This window comes from Hypanus sabinus, chromosome 10 (genome assembly GCF_030144855.1).
Source record: "Hypanus sabinus isolate sHypSab1 chromosome 10, sHypSab1.hap1, whole genome shotgun sequence".
Taxonomy (NCBI): domain Eukaryota; kingdom Metazoa; phylum Chordata; class Chondrichthyes; order Myliobatiformes; family Dasyatidae; genus Hypanus; species Hypanus sabinus.
In genome coordinates, this window is record NC_082715.1 from 70,131,346 (window position 1) to 70,139,266 (window position 7,921).

Sequence of the window (7,921 nt, forward strand, 5' to 3'; positions counted from 1 at the left end):
CACACGACAAAGCGTTTCAGCACCTCCCCTCTGGACAGCCAGCGATAAAAACACGTTGTAGCGGTGTGCTACACGCAGTCAGTAAACTGCAGTCAAAGATAGCTTTATTCGAACTAAACAGCCTTGCTTTTAAGCCTCCCTCAACCCGCCCCCCATGGGCGCGGATGCTGCAAAAGACATGTACTCACAAACCCCCGTAGGCTATCTCCCTTAGCCTGAACGCTGGCTAATTGTGAGCCAGTTCGGATGTGTCAGGAAATGGGTCGCCACAACGTCTTATTTAGATTGTACAAGATCACCATAATCTTCAAATTTAGAATTACATTTCAAAAACTAACAAACTAACATAAAATACATTTTAATTAAATACTGACCAATTATTTCCCAAAGCAACAGGGAGCCGCAGCACAGACGTAAAAGAGCCACATGTGGCTCTGGAGCCGCGGGTTGCCGACCCCCGATTTAGGACAACAAAGAGGGAGTCAGAAAGACACACACTGTCAGAAAGAAAGAATGACAGAAAGAAATGCACACTGATGGAGAAATGATGCAGAGAGTGAGTGAAGGGCAGAGACCATGACTTATGGAGCAAAGCAGGTTACACAGCAACTGCAAATATGGAGCATAGCAAATACAGGGAAAAATAGATGCTTGTACATATACATATATGTATGTATTCTCTCTCTCTCTCTCCCTCTCTCTCTCCATTTTACCCTCGCTCCCTCTTTCTCTTCTCCCTCCTGCCATCTGGGAAAAGGCTCCGAAACATTTGAGCTCTCATGACCAGACTATGTAACAGTTTCTTCCCGCAAGCTTTCAGACTCCCCAGTACCCAGAGCCTGGACTGACACCTTGCCCTACTGTCCTGTTTATTATTCATTGTAATGCCTGCACTGTTTTTGTTTTTGTACACTTTATGCAGTCCATTGTAGGTCTGTAGTCTAGTGTAGCTTTCTCTGTGTTGTTTTTTTTTATATTACGTAGTTCAGTCTAGTTTTTTGTACTGTGTTATGTAACACCATGGTCCTGAAAAATGTTGTCTCATTTTTACTATGCACTGTACCAGCAGTTATGGTTGAAATGACAATAAAAGTTGATTTGACTTGACTTGACTCGACTTCTGCTTCACCTCCCTCTTTCCCTCTCTGTCTCTCTTTCTTTCTCACACTTGCTCTGTCTCGGTCCCTCTCTCTCTCTCTCTCTCTCTCTCTCTCTCTCTCTCTCTCTCTCTCTCTCTCATTATCTACCTTTCTCACACACACTCTCTCTTTCTCTTTGTCTCATGCACATACACATTGAAGGGAACAAATATCCAGAAAATCAGGCAGGAATAGATAAAAAAGAGGCCTTACAAATTATAGAGTCAAAGAATAATACAAAATGGAAACAACCATTCAGCCCATCTAATTCATGCTAACCATGGTGCCTACCAAACTAGCCCCTGTTTATCCCATATCCATCTAACCCCCACCCCTAACTATGCCCTGATCTAAATGTATTTTAAATGTTGTTATTGTACTTGTCTCAACCACTTCCCTTGGCAACTATCACCCGCTGTGTGAAGTTGCCTCTCAGATCCCTTTTAAATTTTCCACCTCTCACCATAAATTGACACTCTCTAGTTATTAGCCTCCATTCTCTGGGGAGAAGAGGTTGAGTGCATTCACCCTATCTCCACCCCTCGTGAGTTGAGATAGTACATCTGGGGAGGAGGTACAGAATCTGAAGACCCATACTCAACAACTTAGGGACAGTTTTTCCCACTCCATTAGTCCAATGGTAAGAAGGCCTTTGACAAGGTGCCACCCATGAGGATGCTAAAAGTGTTAAGAACCCATGGCATTGCAGAAAAGGTATTACATGGGTAGGGGATTGGCTTTTTGGCTGGAGGCAAAGAATGGGAAAAGTGAGCCTTTTCTAATGGGCTGTCGGTGACTATTGGTTTTCCACAGTGTTTGTGTTGAGACCACTTCTTTTTACATTATATGCCAATGATTTAGATGTTGGAATTGATATTTCATGGAGAATGAGAAAAGAAGTGGCAGATGGAATACAGTGTTGAGAAGTGTACGGTCAGGCACTTTGATAGAAGAAATAAAAGAGCAAACTATTTTCTAAATAGAGAGAAAATTCAAAAATCTAAGGTGCCAAGTGACTTGGGAGTCTCCGTGCAGGATTCCCTAAAGGATACTAAGACCATAAGACATGGGAGCATAATTAGGCCATTTGGCCCATTGAGTCTGCTCCACCAATCATTCATGGCTGATCCTTTTCACCCTCTCCTCAGCCCCATGCCCCGGCCTTCTCCCCATAACCTTTGATGCCATGGCCAATCAAGAATCTGTCAATCTCTGCCTTAAATAAATCAATGACTTGGCCGTTACAGCTTCTTGTGGGTAATATATCTCTTAAATTCACCACCCCCTGGCTAACAAAATTTTTCCTCATCTCTATTTTAAATGGACGCTCCTCTATCCCAAGGCTGTGCCCTCTTGTCCTAGACTTTCCCACCATGGGAAACATCATTTCCATATCTACTCTGTCTAGGCATTTCAACATTCAAAAAATTTCAATGAGATCCTCCCCTCATCTTTCTAAATTCCAGCGAGTACAGACCCAGAGTCATCAAATGTTCTTCAGATGATACCACTTTCATTCCCAGAATCATCCTTGTGAACCTCCTCTGAACCCTCTTGAATGCCAGCACATCTTAGATGAGGAGTCCAAAACTGTTTACAATACTCAAAGTAAGACCTTACCAGTGCCTTATAAAGCCTCAGCATCACATCACTGCTCTTGTATTTTAGACTTTTTGTAATGAATGCTAACATTGCATTTGTTAGCATTGACTCAACCACTTGACTCAATCACCACTGACTCAACATGCAAGCTAACCTTTAAGTTGTTCTGCCACAAGGACTCCCCAAGTCCCTTTGCATCTCAGATTTTTGGATTTTCTCCCTGTTTAGAAAATAATCTGCACATTAATTTCTACTACCTAAGTGCATGAACATGTATTTTCCAACATTGTATTTCATTTGCCACTTTCTTGCCCATTCTCATAAACTGTTTAAGTCCTTCTGCAGCTTACCTGTTTCCTCAACACTACCTGCTCTTCCAGCAATCTTTGTATCATCTGCAAACTTGGCAACAGAACCATCTATTCCATCATCTAAATCATTGATATACAGCATAAGAAGGAGCGGTCCCAATACCGACTCCTGCGGAACACCACTAGTCACTGGCAGCCAACAGAAAAGGATCCTTTTATTCCATCTCGCTGCCTCCTACCAATAAGCCAATGCTCTAACCATGCTAGTAGCTTTCCTGTAATACCATAGGCTCTAAATATGGTAAGCAGCCTCATATGTGGCACTGTGTCAAAGGCCTTCTGAAAATCCAAATATAGAAACATCCACAGTATCCCCTTTATCTATCCTATTTGTAATCTCCTCAAATAATTCCAACAGGTTTGTCAGGCAGGATTTTCCCTTGAGAAAACTATACAGACTTTGTCCTATCTTGTTCCGTGTAACTAAGTACTCTATAACCTCATCCTTAACAATTGACTTGAACATCTTCCCAACTACTGAGTTTAGGCTGATAGGTCGATAATTTCCTTTCTGCTGACTCCCTCCTTTCTTAAAGAGTGGAGTGACATTTGCAATTTTCCAGTCGTCAGGAGCCGTTCCAGAGTCCAATGATTCTTGAAAGATCATTACTAATGCCTCCACAAGTTCTACCACCACCTCTTTCAGAACCTTAGGCAGCAGTTCATTTGGTTCAGTAAACTTTAGATCTTTCAGCTTTTTGAGCATCTTCTTCCTTGTGATAGTAACTGCACTCACTTCTCTTCCAGCACACCCTTCTAAACCTGGCACACTGCTAGTGTTTTTCACAGTGACAACTGATGCAAATATTCATTCAGTTCATTATTTCTCTGGCCTCATTTTCTGGCGGTCCTATATCCACTCTCATCTCTCTTATTTTTTTTAATATACTTGAAAAAGCTTTTTCTATCCACCTTGATATAATTTGCTGGCTTTCTTTCATATTTCATATTTTCTCTCCTAAGGATTCTTTTAGTTGCTCTCTGCAGGTTTGCAAGTTGAATCTGTGGTGAGGAAGGCAAATGTGATGTCAGCATTCACGTTGAAAGGATTGGAATATAAAAGCAAGGATGTAATATTGAGGCTTTATAAAGCACTGGTGAGGCCTCATCTGGAATATTGTGAACAGCTTTGGGCCCCTTATCTAAGAAAGGATGTACTGACTTCAGAGATGTTTCAAAGGAGGTTCACAGAAATGATTCTGGGATTGAAAGGGTTAAGGTGTGAGGAGTGCTTGATGACACTGGGCCGCTCCTGACTGGAATTCAGAAGAACGAGGGACCTCATTGTAACCTATCGAATGTTGAAAGGCCACGATAGAGTAGATGTGGAGAGGATGTTTCCTATGGTTGGGGAGTCTAAGACCAAGGGACACAGCTTCAAAATAGAGAGATATCCACTTAGAACAGAAATGAGGAGAAATTTCTTTAGCCAGCAAGTGGTAAATCTGTGTAATTTATTGCCATTGGTGGCTACGGTGGCCAAGACATTGAGTATATTTGAGGTGGAAGTTGATAGATTCTTGATTGGACAAGACATGATAGGATACGAGAAGCAGGCAGGAGATTGGGGCTGAGAGGAAAATAGATTAGCTGTAACGAAACGGTAGAGCAGACTTGATGAGCGAAATGGCCTATTTCTGCTCCTTTATCAATGGTCTTATAGTCCATGAACACCACCCAATTATTTCTCATTTTTTGCACTATTTATTTCGTAATTTATAGTCATTGTATGTGTTACACTGCACTGCTGCCGCAAAGCACAGAATTTCACGTCATATGTCGGTGATAATAAACCTGATTCTGATTTTTGAACCTCTTGGGAAAGTGATAGATTGATTTTGAATGCAACTGTAAGCGAGAAGCAATGTAATGAGAGGGAGAGAAGGGGGGAGAGAGAGAGATGATAGAGATTCTGAGGAAGGGAGAGTAAGAATGAAAGATAGAAGAGAGGGGGAAAATAAGATAGAACACTAGTTCCCTTTGACAGTTTCTATCTGTGATCTTCACAGGCCTGTCCTAAACTTGATAGCTCAGTTAAAAGCAAATAAGGGAGATCAATTATAACAACTGTACAGAGTTATTACTGTATAGAGTGGAGTAGGATGCCTGATTAATTACCATACTTACTGTAACAAGTGGTTCATCTTGGTAATAAAAAGCAGTCAGCTTGGAAGATAGGAAAGGTTATGGAGATGCATATCTCCAAGGGATAAATATCCATTTTCATATATATTCATAACTGGTTTTGCGACACAGGGCATACTTCCTTGCAAAGAAAAAGCTAAATTCTCAAAGGAGACACATAGTTCCTTGGTGATTTTTCAATTCTCTGTTGTGTATCATTTATGCCCTTGCTGGGTCAATTGAAATTGGGCACTGCTAGGGCAGACAGCAGTATATTTCTAAACATGTACTCAGATGCATCAGCCATTCAATTCTGTGCCAGTAGAGTGGCTTCCTGTGAACACAAAGAACACACTCAGTGCCACTTTATCTAATGAAGGGACCACTGAGTGTATGTTTGCGGACTCCTGCTGTTGTAGCCCATCCACTTCAAAGTTCAAGGTTAAGTGTTCAGGGATGCTCTTCTGCACACCACTGCTGTCACACATGGTTATTTGAGTTCCTGTCATCCTTCTGTCAGCTTGACCGGTCTGGCCATTCTCCTCTGACATCTCTCATTAACAAGGCATTTTCGCCCATAGAATTGCCGGATGTTTTTTTTCGTTCTTTGCACCATTCTCTGTAAACTCCAGAGACCACCATGAGTGAAAATCTGAGGAGTTTCTGAGATAATCAAATCACCCGTCTGACACCAACATGGTCAGAGTCACGAAGATCACATTTTCTCCCCATTCTGATATTTGGTCTGAGGAACACCCAAACCTTTTGAGTATGCCTGCATGTTTTGATACTGCCACATGATTGGCTGATTTGATATTTGCATTAATAAGCAGCTGTATAGGTATACCTAATAAAGTGGCCACTGAGTGTGTAACAGTGATTAAAAAAAGTGCATTTCTTAATCAACCTTTACAAGCTGAGACAGACTAATTCATATTTCACCAGTAAAGTCCTTCCTGAATTGTGTTCACTGTTGTAATGTGAGAAATACAACAGCTGAGGTAGACACGGAGAGATCCATCAAGCAACATGTTGAAAATAACCATATTGCAAGCTAGCAATGTTGGCAGAGAGTTCACTGTTGCCTACAGCACCCTGTTGAGCTTCCCTGTTCCATGAATGGTGACATTAAATTAGAGTGTTAGCAGGAGCTCAGCTTAAGAAGATCAGCTTTACTTGTCACATGAACATCAAAATATACAGTGAACTTGCATCGTTTGTGTCAACGACCAACACAGTCCGTGGGTGTGTGGGGGACAGCTCGCAGATGGCACCAAGCTTTTGGTGACAACATAGCATGCCAACAATGTACTAACTATATGTCTTTGGAATATGGGAAGAAAGCCATGTGGTCATGGGGAGAATGTACAAACTCTTTATTGACAGCGGTGGGAACTGAATCCTATTTATTGAGCGGTGATGCCGTAAGGTGTTTTGTTAACTGCTATGTTACCATGCCCTTCATCAGGAAGGTACCATGCTTGTTCACCTCCAATGGTACAACAGCCACTACTGCAATGGTAAACTACCACAAGAAGCTCTCAGCAGAATCTCTGCTATACAGTGAAGTATATCAATTAAAGTTTCACAAGAGTGGATACTGAAAAGGAAGACAAACTGAGTTTGGTGGGTGGTGGTGGTGGGGGGGGTGGTGAAATAAGTGAAGACATGTGGGATGTTTTGGAGATTGTCAGACTGTCTATGTTGTGGAGGAAGAGAGGCTCTGTGATTCCAGGTCATAAGCTAACACTGGGCAGCTGGAACTTGGAGCGAGGGAACAGAATTAGTGAAATATCATTCACCTCATTGCACACTTCAAGTTAGGCCAAATACAAATTAAACATAAATGATACAAGATGAAGCAGGAATGTGCATAACTAGAATCAAATGAAGCAAAGTCCACTGCAGCGCAAAGTGGTCGCAGTGCTGCTGTACTGAAGTGTCACCACGCTTCTGGCACAGACGCAGCATATGCCCATAACTCATTAGCTCTAACCTGTACATCTTTGGAAAGTGAGAACATAAGAACATAGGAAACAAGAGTAGCAGTTGGCCATCTGGCTCATTGAGTCTGCTCCTGCATTCAATAAGATCTTGGCTAATCTGGCCATGGACTCATCTCCACCTACCTGCCTTTTCCCCATAACCCTCAATTCCCCTACTATCCAACCTTCTCTTAACTACATTTACTGAGGCAGTCTCCACTGCTTCATTGGGCAGAGAATTCCACAGATTCATCACTCTCTGAGAAAAGCAGTGCCTCCTCATCTCCGTCTTAAATCTACTCCCTCAAATTCTGAGGCGATGTCCCCTAGTTCTAGCCTCATCTACCAGTGGAGAACATTTTCCTGCCTCTATCTGAACTATCCCTTACATAATTTTATATGTTTCTATAAGATCTCCTCTCACTCTTCTGCTCGCACTATAATGGGTTATGCTGACCACTACACTGCTATGCCACCCCTTTCATATAAGTATTCATAAACGATACAGAAATGTTGCTACAGAAAACACAATTAGAATAAAAATGAACAAAGTCTATTGTAGTGAAAGTGGACATAGTGTTTCTGCATTGTGGTAGTGTTGTACCGGTTGGTTCAAGAATCAAATGGCTGAAGAGAAATAATTGTTCTTGAACCTGGTGATGCAGCACTGCAAACTTCAGTATCTCCTGCCTGATGGTAG